At 39.0% G+C, this 21,016-nt stretch overlaps 1 long non-coding RNA gene across 1 annotated transcript in view; it reads right to left on the bottom strand.

Annotated features, from left to right (window-relative positions):
- Positions 1–1,554: 1,554 nt before the first annotated feature.
- Positions 1,555–21,016, bottom strand: part of LOC149998718 (uncharacterized) — a 67,240-nt gene continuing 47,778 nt past the window's right edge. The window contains exons 3-5 of the long non-coding RNA XR_016514039.1: positions 4,985–5,086; positions 2,623–2,757; positions 1,555–1,621 (exon numbers count right to left, since the gene is read on the bottom strand). This is a non-coding gene — a long non-coding RNA (uncharacterized LOC149998718). The remainder of the gene's footprint in view (positions 1,622–2,622; positions 2,758–4,984; positions 5,087–21,016) is intronic.

Here is a 21,016-nt window from a genome sequence, read left to right as displayed (position 1 = left end):
TGGTTCTCCCTGGGTCCAGTTGTTTTGGAACTCTCTGTGCTTCCTGGACCTGTAAGTCTGTTTCCTTCCCCAAGTTAGGGAAGTTCTGCTTTATTATATTTTCACTTAATTTTTCAATTTCTAGTTCATCTTCTTCGCCCTCTGGCAAACCAATGATTCTTATGTTGGGCCTTTTATAGCTGTCCCAGAGGTTTCTGATCCTCTCATCACTTTCCTTGCTTCCCGTTTTTTCTCTCTGCACTGGTTGACTGTTTGTTCCTTCTTTGTGTTCTGGTTTGTTGATTTGAACTCTGGATTTTATTTCCTCACCATCTGTCTCGTATGTGGTTTTGTTCCTTTCAGTATGCGTGTTTTTCGATTCTTTCTCATCTTTTTCCAGATCTTTTGCTAATTCTGTAAGCCACCTGATAACAATGGCCCTGAACTGAGCCGCTGACAGGTTTCTTATTTGTTCATCTGTCAGATTCCTCATCTGTTGCCTGGTGAGCTGCGCCACCGGGATTTCTATAGTTGTCTGCCTCATTTTGACAGATGCGTTTTGTTTTCTTGGGCCGGCTATAGGGGGCAGTGCCTGCGTACTCGTCACAACCCAGCGACCTGCGCCGATCCGCAACCTTTCTCGCCGGCGCTTTGTCGTCACTGCCCAGCGTCCACTGGCGATCCGCAACCTATTTCGCAGCCCTGTGGCGGTTTGTGTGGGGGCGGGGGTCCAAGATGGATTCACACAGTTATTCCGCTAGGAGACGGGGGATCTGTCCTCCTGCCCCCTGGGCCTCACTGTTCGAGGCGATGTGGTGGCTGCTTCTTCCAGCGTTGGGGTCGCGAGCCGCCGGGGTTTGACTGCAGCCGGGATTGTCCTCCCTGCCGCTGGGATTGCTCTCCCTGCCGCTGTCCCTGGTGCGGCCGCAAACAGCACCGCCCACTTTTGCTCTTACCTGCCCAAAGAGCGCCGCTGGTTTATAACTTCATACGTTGGGCTTCCGTGTAGTTTTATTTTCTGGAATTTCTAGTTATCTTTTGTTTTAAAGTAGTTGTATTCCTCTCTAGTTGTAGAGGGAAGCCGAGCATGTGCGTCTAAGCCTCCATCTTGGCCGGAAGTCCCCCTCTCTACCTCTTTGTGTGCTCGTGGTCTTGCTACCATCACAGGTGAGCGTGATTAAAACCCACGGCTAACAGGTCTTCATCGGGACATGCCCTTCTCCACTTACCCACCAAAGCATTAGCTTGGTCACTGCTTCCACACATCCCCGCCCCCAGAACAAAAGGCCCTATACAGAAAAATAATTCTTGCTCTGTGCTTAAATTTAGGCAGGCACCTGGAATGCAGGTGGGTTAAGAGACTTGGCAGGTTGTGTGCCAATGTGGAACGTTCAATACATCTATGGAATAATACTTTCAGATAAATTTAAAAAGCAAAATCAAGCCTAAAAACATTAAGAGTAGAAACCCTATGACATCCGCAGGAGTCCCATTTTGAAGCTGGGATGCGGAAAGGTAAAAGAACAGAAACGCAGTTACTGAACCTCTTACCTGCTGATGTGCTCCTTTGACATAATACGTAGCTATAAGCACAGCGAGCAGCAGTAAACAAGACACCACAGTGTTTTGACGATGCCATAATCTTAAAAACATATTTTAAAAAATTAATGAAATAGCTCAGTTTCATTTTCAGGATTCATCATTCTCAAAAACAATATCCTGTCAAAGCAGTTCGGTTTTTTTAGCTCAGCTACAGGATCAGTTCTTTCTGGGATGAGCTCTTTTGTCCTTAATCACTATGGTCTCTTGGGGTATAGAAGGGGTCCAGGGAAGATACATGGGTACAGAACTCAATTTTATTCCCTTATCCAAAGACTAATCTTATTTACACCAAACTTCTAATTAGGAGAAGCACTGTAATACACTGGAGAGCACTGGCCTTCAAGTCAGAAGACTTGGGTCAGAATCCCAAGTTCCTTAAATACTGCACTTGGAGTAAGACACTTAACCAGTCTGATTCTGTTTCTTGTTTTAAAAATCATGATAATCATATACTTGTTTTAGCTTCTTTATGGAGTTGCTTTAAAGATCAAATGAACTGAAAAATGTTACAAAATGTTTTATTAATTGTAAGTATAATAAAAATGCAAGATATTATAGGTAATAACTTGGAAAGGCAAGCCAAAAATGATAAGGCAAGTAAAAGTTTCACTTCCTCTTTATGATGTCTGAAATAGGGCTTACAAGTACTAAATTCAAGATAGAACACATTTTCTTGGCAGTCTTTTCTCATTGGCTCAAACTGTCAGTAACAGTGCCACGTATCCTGAACCTTGTCCTACTAAAGAATCAGTGTATTCAATATACACAGGTCTTCCTCCTTAAAGCAAAGCCAGAAAAAAAATCTCGCTTTCAGTATTCTGTTTTGCATAAAAGATTCAACATGAGATAGCGGTCAACTGTCAATAGTATGTTCCCTTAACCTATTTTTCTGCAAACTATAGGAAAGGAAAATAAATATATTCCCATAACATTCTAAATTCAATCCATTTCATAAAGCAGGTGGCAGGGAGTAGGAGCTTGCTGAAGATTTCTAAAATTAGTAAATAAGAGTTATATAAAAGATTATGGAAGACTCTTTACTTTGAGGTCCATCCTTCAAGATTACTAGGATTTCCAGAGAAAAATACTGCAAGGTAATGAGTGGCTGTCTCCACAGGACAATATTCTGCCTTTCTTCCCGATCCCTCTTCTTCTTTTCATTCATTGAAGAGGGATCTGAAAAACATTAGTGCGGAAATTAAAACAAAATGCTCGCTTTTTCCAATCACTTTCATAATTCGTCTACTTTCCCATCCCACATTTGAATGACGGCATATGAACCTCAAAAAAACAATGTGGTTCACACTAGGACAACTCTTAACATTTTTTATGCAATTATCTTACTGTTAGGACACAAGTTTCTCTTTTGTACATTACTGGAATACTACATTATCCCACCTCTACGGAGTGCAATTTAGCTTATATCGTAGAGCAAAGTGATTTAGAGCTCAAAATGTGAAGGCAAATTACTTCGTTCCAAATCCTGGTCTTGGCGCTTAACTAGTCCTGTGACCTTGGGCAAGTTGGTTAACCTGTCTATGCCTCAGTTATCTCTCTCTGAAATGAAGACGAAAATAGTACTTACTTTATAGGGTCATGATAAAGATTAAATTAATTCATATAGTAAAGCTCTCAGAAGTTTGACCCTTAGTTAAGGGCACAATTAAGGTTAGTTATTATTGTCATCATCTATCAAAATTGCAATACACATAGAGTAGCCCCACCTTATACATGGTTCCACTTTCAGTACCCATGGTCAGCCTTGGTCTGATTCCAGAGATCAGCAATTCATAGGTTTTAAATTGCGCACTGTTGTGAGTAATGCGATGAAATCTGGCGCTGACCGTGCTGTCTCTGCTACCTGCTCACTAGTCACTTCGTAGCTGTCTCGGTCACCAGATGGACTACTGCAGTTACCACAGTGCTGGTGTTCAAGTAATTCTTATTTAACTTGATAATAGCTTCAAAGCACAAGACTAGTGATGCTGATAATTCGGATACGCCAAAGAGAAGCCATAAAGCATATGAATGCATGAAAGAAAAACAGCATATTTAGGGTTTGGTACTATCCATGGTTTCAGGCATCCTCTTGGAATGTTTCCCCCATAAATAAGGGGACCTACTGTACCCTGTAATCCAATAATTCTATTTTTAAGAATGATTAGGTGTAAGGAGAAATAAGTTTTGTACAAGCTTATTCAATGAGGCATTATTTGTCCTAGCAAAAGATTATAAACAACTGAAATGTTATCAACAGAGGACAGAGGGATGATTCTAGTATGGTATACTCATACAATGGAGTACTAAGCATCCTGAATAAAGAACAAGGTCTTCATGTACAGTTATAGCACAACCTCTGGCAAATATTTAGTAAAAAATAAAAACTGTAGTAAAGAAGAGTATGTCATAGAAACATTAATTTTAAATTTCTGGGGGTGAGGCAGTAGGGGGAGCATATATAAATGTGCTAGTTGAAAAGACAAAAAAACATGTAAAAGCTACTAATGGGAGAGACCGTGACATATACGATGTCTATCTCTTAATCCTGAAACGCCTAGTGAAACAATGTAAAATTTATTGGCAAAGTAACCCAGAAGTCAGATCAGTGCTACAAAATGTGTTCTGCAAGGCCATTCAGTGATCAAAGCAAACATATGGCAACTGTTTCAGATAGCTTACACCTCTTCCAATAGAAGAAAATATCTGCTATAATAATATTACCATACTGGAGTGTAATTTGTGATGTGTTTGAGATGCTAAACAATCTAGAAGTTAAAAGGAAATCCATTACAATGAACAGAAAAGGAAAACCTTTCATTTTCCTTTAATATACAAAGGAAAGATTTTTGTTAAATCATCTATATAAATAAATTCTGTAATTTTCAGGGTATATGTATGAATAAGAGTCAAACATACTGCAATTTACCCCACAAATTTCAAATTTGGTTAAAATATAAATTTGTCTCAAGATTTTGAAATAAATCCACAATAATCATATTCTGACTTTTTTGATAATTATATAATTTAGGGTTCCTGTAATAAGTAAATTTATAATCTATCTCTAAAGTTACAAAATAGCATCATGAAATTGGGCACCAAATACTTTTCATACAATAAAATTAACAATAATAATCTTGTACCTAGAATACTAAATGTGACGGTGGCCAGGCTGCCTCGACTATCACTGTGAAAAAAAATCACCTTATAGGCCCGGACTCATAATTTAATTTACTCTGAAGAGTAAACAAAATATAATTAATCTTATATAAGAACCTTGTATTATTACATAGAATATTATTTTACTATAAAAATAACAAATAATAGATATATTTCTATTTTATTCCAGTGAAAAGCATATAATTTAAACCCATAGATCTTCTCCCTCCAAACTGCCATACTTTACCTGTGAATTTTCCATTATATTGTTCCTTGTTCATTGCTACACGTCTCTGGTCACAATTTTTTCCATTCTCTGCCATTTCATAGATCAATAACTCTTGAGGAGCTAATAAAGCAAAATAAAATCCAGTGATACATTACAGTATTCCCTCACTTATCACGGGCATTACATTCTAGATCCCCCCGTGACAGGTGAAAATCCACGAAGTAGGAACCTTACACTTATTTTAGTATTTATATATATTTTAAGGCTTTATAAACCCTTCCCACACACTATAAAGCTTTCCCAGTCCCTTATTAACCTTTCCCACTCCCTTATTAACCTTTTCCACACTTTTATAAACACTACTTATGTTCTTAAACACATTCTATACTCTTAAACCTACATAACTTTAACAACATATGTATACAGTACCGCAAAATCCCACAATACAGTGAAAAATCCACGATAAATATAATATTCTTAAAAATCCTGCAATACAGTGAGGCCACGATAAGTGAACAGCCATATAGAGAGGGACTACTGTACATAATTCTGCTTTGCACCCGTGACTAAATAAAACTGCATACAGACACAACATGGCAGTACTACCATATCTTTACCTGAACAATGTGTTTACTTTATTTGTAGTTGGAGTAGTTAAGGTTAAATGAGATCGTAAGGGTGGGGCCCTAATCCAATAGAACCAGTGTCACCAGAAGATGAAAAGAGACACCAGACACCTCTCTCTCTGCAAGCACATAGAGGAAAGTCCATGTGAGGACACAAGAAAGCAGCTGTCTGCAAGCCAGAAAGAGAGGCCTCATCAGAACCCAACCCTGTCAGCTCCCCAATTTCATATGTCCAGACTCTGAAACGGGGAGAAAATAAATGTCTGTTGTTTAAGTCAACTAGTCTATGGCATTGTTATGGTAGCCCTAGCAGACTAATCCAACACTGATTAGTATAAACAAGGGGAACCAGATCACAGTACAGTAATATTTTTCTTGGTAATAGTAATAAATTGGTATTCTGGTTTGTGAACTTGGTTAGAATAATTCCACCCTCTGGTGTCCATTCAGATATACACTTACTACTTCAAATTTACAAGCTAAAAAGCTGAGAAGCAGACACTAAAATGTGGCATCTATACCAAGATCCAGATGCCCTGAGTGGACTAAACTGCGTAAGCCAGACCGTCTTTTATCCCAGATATACCCTAAGTATTTTGCAGCCCGTGTCTTCAAATCACAACAGTGACTACTCAGGCTAGCATTAACATACCCTGTTAATCTTACTCATTATCATTTTCAACATCATAAAAGGACCAATTTTATAGGGGAACAGAAAAACTTGGTTCCCCAAAGCTGCCAATACATCTTGATGGACTTCAGGTCATATCAGAGCAAGCAGCCCTTGGACTTGGTATGTCACCTGTCTGTATTCCACACCCTAGGCCGAATGCATTCTACCCTATTCTAATTCTATTCTCCTTAACTGAAAGTTGCTTTATTTACTGGAGCTAAAAGAATCCTTCCAGCATCATGTATTTATTAGCTGCACGACTTGAGTAACTAATTTAAGCCTTTGCATTTGAGTTCATTTGTAAAATATCCCCATTTCTATATTCATGTCATCTTTAATTTTTGTGTGTGTGTTGGTTTGGAGTATTCTCAGTAATTTAGTCTCTCTACTTCAAGAGAAATTATAGATAACTGTCATGCACAGTGACAGGTACACAGCAGGCACTTAATGTTAGTTTCTCCAAGCCCATTTCACGAATGTCACAATTTCCCAAAATAATCATAGTGAATTCTTCCCTGAGTAGTCACTTACAGACACTTGTTTTCCACATACTACACATGAACTTGCAAAACTGGTTTCCAGAGAAGCAGCCAAAGAATCAGAAAAATCTTACTTTGTTATGTTGGATAACAAAAATGAATTATCATCAATCTAAACATTTTGAAAAGTACTAAAAGGACAATTTGTTAAAAATCATTATGGAGTAAAGGGCTCTAGCCTACCTATGCAGCTAGGTAGGGTAAGAGGAAGTACTAATTTTTAAGGAGAGCCACTTTTCACGGTGGAACGCAGAAGCATAAATTTTGGAAATCTATGATGGAATAGTGTGTGGGAATAAATCCAAAAGGACTGAACTCTCCTCAAACAGGAACCTAGAATATCTTCCTGATATCCAACGGAGCTTACTGTGCAGTGGAAGTGTTGTAATATCAATTTTAACAGCATGTATTGAGAATTAAGTTGTTGAAATAAACTCTATAGGTCTGTGGATGAGATGAGAAGGTAGAAACAGGAAAGCATAATTCAAACATCCAATATAATTTTCATTGTGAAGACATATCTAGATACAAGAAATGCTTTAAAAGGCTGTAAACTTGCAGATTTTAAACACAGCTGAAGCATTCAAAATAAAAGGTTGACCTTAAGATATATGGGTTTTTTTGTTTGTTTCTGGCAGAAGTCCTTAGAAAATACTGCTAAAATCAGCTCACAAAGGTTCTTTGTAGGCTGTACATCGGTGCTAAGACTATAATAATCCATTCATTTTAAACATTAGCTGCATTTGTAATGCAAAAACACTGTGAAACTAAATTATTGTGAGTTCTTCAAAGAAACACAGAAACATTTAAGGAGAAAATGAAAACAGCAACTCCCTGAGTAATAGAAGAGCTACTGGGGAATTTAACAAGATGAAAAGGAAAAGCAAGTAAGATGAGTGAAACCACTGATTCTAATTTTCTTAGCCACTGTGTTGCAAAATAAAATGAGCACACTTCCACTTCAGAAAATAATCTATCCAAATGATCCCACTTTCTCACATACAAAAAAACTAATAAAACAGATTTTCCCATATAAAGCATATAAGGCAGCCAACTTGATTAGTATACCTTTCTTGCTTTCAGAAGTGTGTATCCTTAACTGGATTATTTAGTAAATTCGGTCATAGACTACTCCAAAATAGCTGTAGATTTTCCTAAAATTATTAAGATTAAGAAATTGCAATTTATTCCTGGAAACTTAATAAATAAGTGAAGAGTAACATATCTTGACTAGTGAGGCTTTGATACAGCATAAAGCCAAAGAAAACTCAAACACCACGCGCAATATCAGAGTGACTATCAGATCATCTGACTCAGAGTCAGACAGTATCTAACACATGCTTGTGGCAGTTCAAGAATGTGTTCTCAGAAGATGCATTATTTGAATGAGAACATATGAGATAAATTCTCTGAATCTTTTTGAACTTTCTAAGTCTTGGGGAATTCAACAAATTAAAACTCCAAGTTAGGATAGAATTTAAGTGTTCAAAATCTCAATAAATCTCCCAAAAATGGCTTAGTAGGTTATGAGGGTATACATTTCCAGCCTAAACTGTTCCCCATATTGGTGAAGCATGAAGTACACTAACCTATGGGAAGGGGAACCACCAGGTGCTGAGAGGCTCTGGCGCCTGAGCCGGTAGGAGACATACCCCGGAGCTTCGGGGCCAGAAGCACAGCACAGAGTTCCTGTGCGCACGGTGGGGGGAGGGGGGGGTGGTCACAGATGGCTGATCAGCTTCCGCTGAAGTCAGCTCTGTGCGCACAGGCTTGAAAAGCACTTGCCCTGGGACCTGTCTGTTTTCTCTGACTGCTCTTTGGAACCCCCGGCCCGTGTGAAAAAGGCCCCGGCTAACCTGCTGAGGCAGAGGGGACCATGTGGAGCAAAGGCATCCCAGCCAAGACCGGCCTAGCTAAAGAGCCACGCTAGCCCGGACCAGGACTGCCCAACCTAACTCACAGAATCACGAGAAATATCAAATGAATTTTTAAATCACGAAATCGAAATTCTGGAGCTAAGTTGTTACACAGCAAAATACTCAATAGTGATAACTGCTACAGTGAAAAGTAAGGAAATTTGGGAGTGTGTATATGCGTGTGGATCGTGCACAATTTTTCACAAGGTGGGTAAAAGAAGCTTTCTCTGAGAACTTAACATTAGAGAAAAGCCACGGAAAAACACGGGGAAGAGCACTGTAGGGAAAGAGGAAAAGAAGTACAAAGCCTTTGAGGTGGGAGCCTGCGGGCATGTTTCACCTCCCAACAGCTACTAAGGTTACTGATTGATTCAGATACTTAAATTTATAAAAATTATAGAGTTTTGCAGGTACAGAGATTCTAGCGATATCTGTAATTAGTATAAACTGAAGAAATTCCTCTACCCACAGAAGCAGCGCTAAAATCTCCTAAAAATTAGATCTTAAAAACTTACAAGGGGCAGGAGAACCTTGTATGCTCTCCTGATTACACAGCTTTTGCAATGTGGAGACTTCAAAGTTTCTGGAAGGAAACAGACTCAAAAATGAGGAAAGAAGAGGTCAGTCAGATCCACCAATTCAACTTTACTGGACTTTATTCTGTCCTCTAGACCACAGAGCAGCATCTGACAGAGCTGAACATTTCTTAAAAGAATTCTGAGTAAATCACATGCTTGATACCCAGCCCCCTAAAAAAAATGACAAACCTCGCTCACCCCTCTGCCTCATCTGTGTAGCTGTAACCACTTTTTATTAGTGTTGGATTATCTGATCATTCTTTCTTCAAACACTCATTTATCAGTGTCCTTTGCTGGCTCTCATTTACCTGACCTGACCCATTGCCAGGTTTCTCCAAGTGACTTATCTGGTTCCATAGTTTAAAATACTAGCATGGATTTGTACTTCCGGTCCTGAGCTCTAGATTAGTATTCCTAATAAAGTACCACCTGGACGATTCCCAAGCATCTCAAATTTAACATGTTCTTTTTAACCCAGCCTCATCCCTCTTCCTCTTCTGGTAACACATCCAGTCCTCCCCAAACCCTCCCTCTCCCGGTGCTTGGCACAACCATCCACCCAGTTACCACACAGAGAAGCACAGCTATCCCTGACTCCTCACATCTAATTCAGGCCCCAGTACTCTTCCAAATATATTTAGCATCCACCCACTCACGGCTCTCCACTTTTGCTACCATCTGGATCAGGCCATCTTCATGTCTCCATTTCTATTCTTGCCCCTTCAATTCATCCTTCACATATGAGCAAGAGTGAACTTCATATAAATCATATTACTCCCTACCTGAAACTGGAGAATGACTTCCTATTGCTCTCAGATAAAATTCAAACTAATTTACATAGCCTGGAAAACTACATAACCTCAACCACACATGTGTTTCCTACCTAACCTCGTATCACGGTATTACAGGTGTACCGTGCCAGAGTCTCAAACAGGCAGACAGCCACATTCATTCTCTCTCAGACCCTTTGTTGTTTCCTTTTTAAGATTTATTATACTGTGTTTATTCTTTCACTTCTGTGTTTATGTTTCTATCAGGCTTCTGACAAGAGTATCTGTTTGTCTTTGTTTCCCACTGTTTTCCCCAGAACCTAGGACACAGGTATTTTGTTCAATGATTGGATGAATGAACAGATGTCAATGCAAAATGATCTTTCCATACAAAGACGTAAGCACTAGAAGACATCCCTAAAAAGCAAACCCCCAGATTTTAATTCTCAAATTCCGTGTTATGGCTTACCCAGATAATGCTGTGGAGAAAGGGAAAAATCCTTCCTCCCTCCGGTTCCTTTTGGCTGGCTGAGGAATCAAATCAATGAGACAGATTGACGAGAGAAAATCAAATTTAACTCCCCAGGCACGGGAAGCCCAACTACATCACAGAGTTCCCGCGCACACGAGGGATCCAGAGACAGAAAGGGAAAATGCCGTATGTACGTCATTGTGAGCTTAGCATGAGACTGTCTGAGAGACTTTGAGACGGAGGTGACCCGTTAAGCTGTGCCCAGATATGTGATTCATGCTTACTGTTTTTTAAAGCCACCATGTTTCAGGGTAATTTGGTACACAGCAATAGGCAACATATATAAAGGACTTGACTTAGCAATGCTGTTGCGCTGTGCTCTTCACAACAGCCAGATTATCAAGTCTCTCGATCAAAATGTGTATACCTCTTAAGCAGAAGTTTTGAGGCAGGCAGGGCTAACACAAAGCACATTGGACTTGGAGTCAAGGTTCACGATTGACTCTCGGCTTTCACATCTGCCTTAAATAACATCATTAAGTCTCTTCAAATTTTGAACTTCGGTTTGCTCATCAGTGAAATAAGGATTTTTGACTCCACAATGTTCTCATATTGTACTAAAAGCCTTTTCTTACATCCACTATACTCTCATTGTCTTATCTCCTGAAATACCGATGAAACAAAAGTCAAAGTTCTTACTGTGAAGAATGTTGTCGAGTGGGGAAACCTGAGTAAGAATAAGACATTCAGCTAAAATATGCGACCCTATGTCAATGTTTGTTTGTGAAGTTTGATGGAATACGTTACTAAAGGAAGAATTTAAATAGGATTTAGCATCATAACAAGAATGTTAAATGCCGAAAGAGAAAGAGGCAAGTCAGCTGACAGGATGGCAGTAATAAAGGCACAGAAGTGAGATGTTGTATGAGGTTATTTACAGAGCACTGAGATGATGTGATGGGCGAGAGTGAGTCTCGGTTAATAATGAGAAATGAAGAAAATACTGGAGAAAGATTATTCAGCTTTGCCAAAAATTTTACTGGATGTGGCATTGCTGCTACATATTCATAAGTCAGAAGAAAATCCATTAGCCACAGAATGGGATGGGACAACGTAAATTGAAGTACGAACTGGCATTTTGAAAATACATAATGAAATGTAATAACTGGCTGTGTCAAAGTCTGTCTAGAGTCAACAGTGAAAAATACAGAAATATCAGAGTAATATTGTAATTTTTGCAGTATTCTATCATTTTACTTCCTTTTTAAAGAATTACCCTAAATGCTGAGGCAATATGAAGCATACCTGGCTATTTGCCTTCATTTTAGTTATTACAAAGCATTAAAGGGCATACTCATCACCATTTTATTTGTGCTTTGGAAATCATGATATCCTCATCCCATCCTGTCACATCAGGACTTCCCTGAAGGATACCAGGACAGAAGAAAGTTACTTCTTAGTCACATTCTTCTTGTATAGTGGTAATTCCTTAATTTTTCTCACTCTTTTTGTTATTGTTGTTGATGTTGTTCATGCCATTATATCTTCTCTTCCTGACTAAGCTGACAGACTGTGTGTAGTACTGGTCATCGGTCACATGTTTCCAGCTCATTGCCACTTTATCTGAGTTCCCTCTTCCAGGAGCAGTATTTCCACAGACGTGCCTAACGGCGGTGATGCTCAGTTATAAATCCCCCACTCTGTGTTCTCCCTGCAGTGGATATCTCCATCCATTACAACCAGTTTCAGGGTTTGGACCTGAGCATGGGTATTCCTAGTGGCATTTCGGTATTTCTTTTCCATGCAGAAATATGAGCATTTCCTTTCTCTTTAAATAAAAAGATTACAAATAAGCAATGAATAACTATCTCCACATCCTCCACCAGGGTAAAGGAACCAGAGGGCCAGAGCTAATAAATAACTCATCATGTTGGTTTCTGACTTGGTCTCCACACTACTAGGCAATTTCCCCAACCTGGCAGATGGAAATAATTCAACATTGTGTTTAATAAGATAAACACCAGAGGAAGAAATCTTTTTTTTTTTAATAAAGGGGAAATAAGGATGAAAATAAAAATTAGAATAATTATGCATTTTTTTTTTTTTTTTTAGAAATAAGGTGATAAATACTCATATTCCTTCCCATGACATGAGACACATGCAGGGATCACTGCCAATTAGCCTGGAGTGAAGGGAGATTAAAAGTATCAATATGTATCAGAAAGGCATGTGCAAAGCCCACTTTCCTGTTGAGCAGGGTCCCTGGTGAATGGTTTTCTTCCTTTGGGGGCCTTGCTTTGCCCAAATCATTTATTTCACCGTTTACTTGGTTACTGAATTGAATGCATTCCATTAGATTGCTATAAAAAGCATGCCTAGGATTAAATACCCTTTCTTAGCAGCTGAGACTTTCACATTGTTTACTGGAATAGGGTGGCAAAAACTGCTCAATTAAAATTCTCTGCATACTCAGACGAATACCCCTTGTTAAAAAGGATTTTACCAGTCCCCCTCAGGAAATGTGAAAGAAAGCAATCAAAAAGGTTTACAGCAACCACATTAGGGGAAGATAAAATCAGAGCTGAGAGGCAAATCACCCTTTCCAACCTAAAATATGGGAGCATATTTTGAAATACTACCTGATGTGTCATTCACATAAACTGGAGGGAGGAAGAGGTCTATGAGGTATAATGACATAATGTTCCATAAATAACCACGTTTTGGGGAAAAGAGAAGGCAAGAGTGGCTATTTCCCCCAAAGCCTACGATTGAGCCCAGATACAAGGTGCAGATGTAAAAAACTGAAAAACGAACAAAATAAACTTTACTTGCCTTATGTGAATACATATTTGTATCCCTCACATAAAGGAAATTAAAAGCAATCTTTCCTCATGAGAGCCATGGAAGGAGAGAGAGATATCATGCAGACGAGATACAGATGAAGATTTTGTTTTTCATAGGACAAGTCTGGTGATGTGACTTCAGCTATTTTTGCTCTCAATTCTTTTCTGCCTAAGTGGGAAAAGTGGGGTAATTTGATTATGTTTTGGCTTGCATGTTTCTGTTTGCAGCATGAGAGGTTAAAGGAAACACCCTCCACCCCTGCCGGTTAGAACCTCCATTTTTGGAAAGCCTATGGCACTGAAAAAAACGCTAAGGAGGTTGCATCTGCAATCTTGCCAAGAATGGAGAAGTGTTTGCAAGTGTCTATGAGGTGGCAGAGAAGGTAGGAGAGAGGAGCTGAGCCAAACATAACATGCTTGATATATTAGAATTTAACTTTTAGTTTAAATTATTAAATTAGCCTTTCTTAAGAGTCATAGTGTTACTGTTAGCCTGGCCAGACTGCTGGGAGCAGGTGGAGGGCAGCGAACTGAGGGGATGCTGGAGGACATCCTAAACTGCCCACAGCGGCCAGATAACCAAGCTCTGCCGCATGCATGCTCCACCCGCTGGGGAATAGTGGCTTGCACCTGGTGGCATATCCCTGCCCCTGGGCGAGGTGGAACAGGAGGAAGTATTACAGTGAGCACACAGAAGGCTAGCAAGATCCTTGGATAGGCAACAAAGTCCTCCTACCCCCTTCTAGTACCTGACTGGGGATGGGACCAGGGCAAGGCAGGCACATGTGCCACAGAGGTCAGAATGGCAGCAAGGGAAGGAAGGGATGCACTGACCCACCTTGCGAATGTACTGACTGGTGTGTTCGTGAGACCGTCTGGCTCTGGAAGCCGCATAGCTGGTGGTGGCATTGGCCCCACACATGGGCTCCAGGAGGGAGCCTGAGGACTGACGGTGGCTGGGGAAACAGACGAGCTGACTCGGCGGCCACTCAGTGGCTGCCTGCGGTTCCCAAAGGGCAGTACTTTCAATGGGAGAAGGAAGTCTGGATGCTGCCTTTGCTTTTGGTCTGGCTGAGGTCTGCTGTATTTTCCTCTGGGTTTCCTGGAGTGAATGGGCTTTGAGAAAAGTCTACCATTCTCCCAGATCGTGCAACATTGACTAAAAACCTTGTTCCTTTCTCACCACCCTGTCCCTAGAATTTGTCTATTGGTGGTGGCAGGCAGCAGAACCCCCGCTTTGGTTCGGAAACAATAGCTGCAACTGGAACATAGTTATGTCTTGGGGCCTGCAGGCCTGCCAGTAAAGCGAGCTTCAAAAAGTATACCCTGCTTAAGATAACAGAAGAATATAGCCCGTTAAGCATGACATGTATAGCTCTGTTCTGTTGGCTGTCAAGACTATGTCACTGACTCACAATCCCAAGATGTCTTACAGACCTCTCTTTCTGTTCAAGACCACCTGGCCATAGTCACACATACCCAAGAGTGGATAAATCAGATTGCTAAAGCTTGCATAAAATATGATCAATCAACACAGCCCATGACCCTGAACACCTTACTCATAGTCAGGCACAATTTTTGCTCTGTGAAACCTCTTGTCTGTAAACCATTGGAGAACTCAAGCTTCTGAGCAGTAGCTTTCCATTCTCCTGGACGGCACCATTTATAATAAAATAGCTTGTCTTTCCCGACTGCAAAGCCAGGTATCAGTTCTCATTGACTCACTGGGCACACAGTTGGCCATGGGCTCTCCTCTGAGTTGCTTGGTTTCAAGAGCAAAAACTGTTTCTAAGTTGGGAGAGGCAAAACACATCTTTTCCATGTCCAGTGAAGTTTATAACTATGGAGCAGAATGCAGGATTAGTATATGATTAGAATTCAGATAAGTAACCAAAAGGAGTGTGTATGTTTGGATCAAAGTAATCAATGTCACATCAATTAAAAACTTCTCTTGTTTTCAGACTAACCCTGTTTACAGAGATTTGCATGTTTGGATACTGGAAGTAGGAGCGTTGTTATAAATTTTATATCAAAATATGATACATTACCATTGAAAATAATGTGACTCTGCAAGCAGCTAAGAACAAAAGAAATTATTGGCCATAGTTTTCTCTTGGAAGTTAAGTTCCTTTGCTCTCTATTTTCTTTTGCTTTCCACTAGTACAATATCTCACACTGCCTGGAGGGCAGCTTGCATTAGAACCCCGGGAACCTGAAACTGAATTTCCAGAAACCCTAGATCACAAAGACAAGGGACATTCTTTAGATAGGGTTCCCCACCGTGAACCTTTATTAACTCAGACATGATGCTGGCTTTGACTGGCTCCCTTTCACCAAAGGATCCCTGTAACTTGACTTCCAATGCATTTCGCTTACAAACCCTGCCCTTTCGGCTGCCCTGCTACTGACAAACGAAGCAGTTCAGGAAGTGCAGACATTCTCTGTGTCTTTGCCTGGATGCCTCTGAGCTGGCAGCAGATGTCAGCCGAGCAAACAAGTCTTGAGGATATCCTGGCCATTCCTAAATCTTTCCAAACGATGTGGAGGTCTGGTTCCTCTCCGGGAAATCAGGCTTCTATCATGAGCCAGGCAGGGTCTTAAGAACCTCAGAATTCAATGGATTCTGCATGGGAAGGCCATTTCTGTCTTAAAATATTCTGTAATATGTGTTACACAATTAACTTTTTAGAAATGATGGTGCTCTTGAAGTAAGACCATGCATAATTCTACCAAACTAACTCATCCACTTTTTCTTTTTCCCATTTACTTTCAATGTTCCATAAGTTTACTCCATTTTAAGGGACCATTATAATGTAGACAGAGTGGTTTATCTAGCTCATTTTATCTCAACTTATATCTTAATTATATAGCATATACTTTACTAAAACAATCTTCCATGAAATGGAATTTAGGTTGTTTCTAATCTTTTATTACTAATAAAGAATTTTGCATATGAGTATCTTTCTGGCTATAAATCTCTACTTACTTCCTTAAATTAAATCTAAAGGACCACATAACCTTGATAAAATTGAGAAATTGCTTTCTAAAAAAATGTACCTGGTTGCTAGTAATATATGATCTTATCAATTTCAAGACAAAGACATATTTCTTATACCCTTCTCATAGATTCCTCCCAACAATATTATTTTCTGATAATTAACTATTCTGCTATCAAGTGACTATGTTATGTTATAGTTTATTAGGAAAGTATACAATATATCTGGTACACGGTAGGAACTCAACAATTTTTAAGTAAAATTAATTTGAGTCCCACTGGTAGTATATAAAATTCTGCCTAAAATAATAAGTTTATCAAAGTGTTTAACTTAAAAGAATAAAATAAATTACTTTTTATCGTTGGAGTTAATATTTATATATGTCAAACCCCCGGAACAAATGCTTCTGCTCTCTATCCCCTGGTCTAAGGAAAATAGTAACTATACTACAACCTTTGTTATTATTAAGGAAGACCTCTCATGTAGCAGTCGGGATAGACCTGGTCCTAGAAAGAGCACTCAGAAAATGGCAAGGGAACAATACTAGGTCCACCTGCTCATTATCAATAAACAGCATGGGCTATAGCAGAGGAAACTAAAATTAATCAAAGTTACAGAGAGATTCAGACCCATTTATAGAGGCAATATAGTTTACATAACTCTGTCCATCGAAACTTTCAAATTAACTGCAGCACAAGCTACTCAGGTATCAATATATGAAAGAAGTCCTTGTGTTTTCCAGGCAATATCTACAAAATAAAAACAGCAGAACAACTCCTGAGGCTGTGGGAGGGTGATGGAGGTGGAAACAAGCCCATCAAATCAGATCGTAGCTGGGTAAACAAACCTTTGGTTTAATGGTCAGCTCTGTGCCTTGTTTTTCACCTGTTTTGGCAACAGGTTAAGGTAGTCTGGGTTGTTTCACCTGCTTCTGATACTCTGCATACATGATCACCCTCTGAAGTCAAGCGGGTACGCTTTCAAATGCCATAATTAAAGGTCTAATTTATCAAGAAATGGCAAAGATAGAATTTGTTTCTGCTTACTTTTCATTATAGCATTCCTAAGTTACCTTTCTAACACCATTGCTTTTATTATGCACATATAAATATGAGTGTAGAGATAGATAGGTATTTAGATGTAGAGATGTAATATTTGTGGCTCTGGATTTTATTACCTGTTACTATTTCATTAGGTAACTCCACCCACCCCAACCACCAAGGGAAGTGGATGTGTTCTCCATTGACCAAGAGGCTGAAGGATTAATTTTCCAGCACCTGAAGGTCTTCAAAGCCAATAGGCAACATTTCCAGTCGGGTAGTTAATTGTAACCCGCTCTAACTAGACTCTCCTAACTGAAGGTTGCTGATTTTGCAGTGCAAAAAAATACTTTCAGCTGTGGACAATTAACAAGCTCAGTAGACCAAGCAAAAGTGCAGCCCTCTTCTGCACAATTCTGCTGCCAGCAGTACTTTGACAGCTATATAATTACATGGACCATAAATTATGCTCAGTAATCACCTTGTTTATAATTCCATTCCCTGTAAATTAGTAGTGTAATGAAATGAGATTTCATAACCACCAGATGCATAGTGAGCTGCTCACCAGAGACTCTGGCAATAGCTAGGAGGCAACCCCTTCCCAAGGAGTGAGATTTTGGTGGGCTGCTATTTGCTGGTCATGCCATTGGCAAGTGACCCAGTGCAACAGGCTTGGGGCTGCCGATGACATTCAGGCAGTTCCAGGATGGAACCTGTATGAAACACCAGTAAGTATCAGGTACATGGTACCCTGTCTGAAAGAAAACCTTTGCTTGCTTTTACCAGCTCCATTTACCCATGTTGCATGTTATGTAATATGTGCACGTAGAGATTCCTCAAGAGTCCATCTTAAAACTAATGATAATGGGCAAATGTTCCATAAAGAAACTATTTGTTTCACTGGGTAAATGAGTGGTCTGTTTTTATAACATGGGAATATGGTAAATGAGCAAGAAATATAACCACATTCCCCAAGGTTATTTTTCCCTCTATGTGGAAATTATTTTTTTCAAAATCCTTTGTATCATTCTCAGTTACTGTGAAAAAGAAATAAGAATGGAAGTAATAAAAATGCTGATTGTCTTTGTTCTAGGTTTTCACAAGTAACCCAACTTTTGAGACATGACTCCCTACTATTTCATAATAAAACAATGACAAATTATAATTTTTAGAGTCGATAGCATGCGACTGGGAATTATACATTTTTATAGAAAAGAAGAACAAATGAACACCTGATAATTTCTCTCTTATATTCCAAAGCCCAGACAAGTTATTTGCAAGAGATTTATTAGAATTTGAGCCATTACTGCTACAAGAATTGTGCTGCAAGGAAAAATACAAATTATCTGCCACTGCTTCTAACAGAACTGGGAGGGGAAAAGGCATGAATCTAGAAGCTTTAATTACTTGCAGAAATGTAAGTTGGTTATGCAGTACCTATTTTAATTACCATCTGATTAAAATTAATCCTAGGTAGAAAAGGAGAAAGTAGAATAAGGACACTGTAGTCTAAAGGTTAATGTTCCAAATGCAGACATGAAATGGACAAAATATCTGCTTGAAGGACATGTACTGCAAGTGACTATCTGAATTGTGAAATAGGTTTTTAGATATTTGTTGTTTTGACACATACTTTTGTATTTTCTGAATTTCTAGGAAAGTTGCATCCTTCATCCCTCTACCAGAGGTATCTAAACAAGGCAACATTTCCCCCAGGTAGAAGCATTTCAGGTGAAATAAAATTATTCCAATGTTATTAGAGACATGGCTGGGACTTCCACACCAGTTCTCAAAGGTTATTTCCTTGAATGACAAACCTAGGATGTAAGTCAACAGCAGCTAATTTATTTTATAACATTTCTATAGTGTGGCATGTGTAATGACTTTTTCAGAGATGGAGGACCCTACTGAGATCATTAGATATTATAGAAATTGACTATTAGTGACTTCTTAGAAAGTCATGTCCGAAAAAGCTGAGGTTTATGTGTAGGGGGTGTGTGTGTGTGTGTGTGTGTGTGTGTGTGTGTGTGTGTGTGTGTGTGTGTGTGTGTGTGTGTGTGTGTGTGTGTGTGTGTGTGTTCACACACATCACCTGCCTTGATGGCAGGGATCAGGCAAACCTGGTAATATCATCAACACAACAGATTAAGTACTTCCTGGTCAACAAAGAGAGCTTAGAAACTATCTATCCTTTATGTAGACAGATAATTTATAATTGGTGTGCCATTATAAGATGTTGAACTTTGAGTTGGTTTTCCATTTGAAATAATGCATTTACTCTCAAACAATAGGGTATTAGCTAAGAAATAGAATAAATAAACTTGTTGATACATATTTTGAAATTGCATCTTTGGTTGCCATTGTTGCCATTAGACCTAAATGAGAGATATCTTAATATGATTTCTAACACTACCATAATAAGTAGCCTAAATCATAAGTTGTTAATTATATTTGGTGGCTGAAAAGATTGAATATTGAATAAAAATTCACAGAACCCACCTCAGCATACAGTTAAAGGAAATAAACACAAAAATTAAAATAGCAAATATAAACTAGCAGTATTCAATCTTGTGAAAGGGCTAAATTTTATATCACAAATAAAGGTACAGTATACTATAATAGCAAAAGAACAAGCAGATAAAAATTAAAAGCAGGCAGTAAGAATCCACAGAGACGTCTTCCTCCATCAGTCCAGCACCATGTACCCACCCCATGAACACCCCCACCAATCACCACTAGATATTGGCATTGTGGGGCAGAAGGAAAGTGAGGAATTAAGAGGAATTTTACTAACTTGGGACGTGCCTTTAATAAGTGATCTAAGAAGAAAGGGTGGTTAGGTGGTGGTGGGCCAGATGGGGAGTAAAGTTGGAAAAGAAGGGAAAAAAATCGAATGTACTCCTTTGTTAAAGTGACTTGCTAGAAACTAACATCATTAATAGAATGTGTCATTCAGTTCTCTTCTGACAGGAAGAAGGGTAACAATACTAATTATCCCCAACAATTAAATAATTAATAATTAAATAAATATTTAAAAATTTCAAAAAAATAATAAAATAATAAAATGAAAACCAATGTGAATCCCTAGAGGTATCTGTTGCTAAGGGGCAAGCTCGGTATCTCAAGTGAAGTCCATCTACTCAGTATGCAAAAGGAAAGATGTAGCAAGAGATGACATAGGTCATCTTTTATTCCCCATTGCACTGCTTGAAAAAAGGTAGGATTGGATGCTAGGTGAGCTCAAATATTAGAATTCTGTTAAACCAAGGAAATCATACAAACTGAAGCTCTTCCACTTGCAAAGCCCACAGTATTTTATATGACTCAAACAAGGTAATTTAAAATTTAAAAGATGAGAGAGCAGTATAAAACCCTTTACTGCCCCACCTCCACCATTAAGAGGTGATATAAAATCAGAACATAGAATACTAAACAGGATCTATAACCTTCAATCTTCTATCTGAAGCTCTGAAAGGAAAACACAAACAGACCATCTAATGTTTCAAGGGAGCCAAAAAATAATACTCTCAGGACATTCTGCCAAATGCAATGTCCAGATGAAACAGCCTGCTTACTTAGCAAATATTCTAGAAGGAT

This window comes from Furipterus horrens, unplaced genomic scaffold, assembly GCF_987537825.1.
Source record: "Furipterus horrens unplaced genomic scaffold, mFurHor1.1.pri manual_scaffold_11, whole genome shotgun sequence".
NCBI classification, from domain to species: domain Eukaryota; kingdom Metazoa; phylum Chordata; class Mammalia; order Chiroptera; family Furipteridae; genus Furipterus; species Furipterus horrens.
The sequence above is the reverse complement of the archived record's forward strand: the minus strand, read 5'-3'. Positions and strand labels throughout refer to the sequence as shown.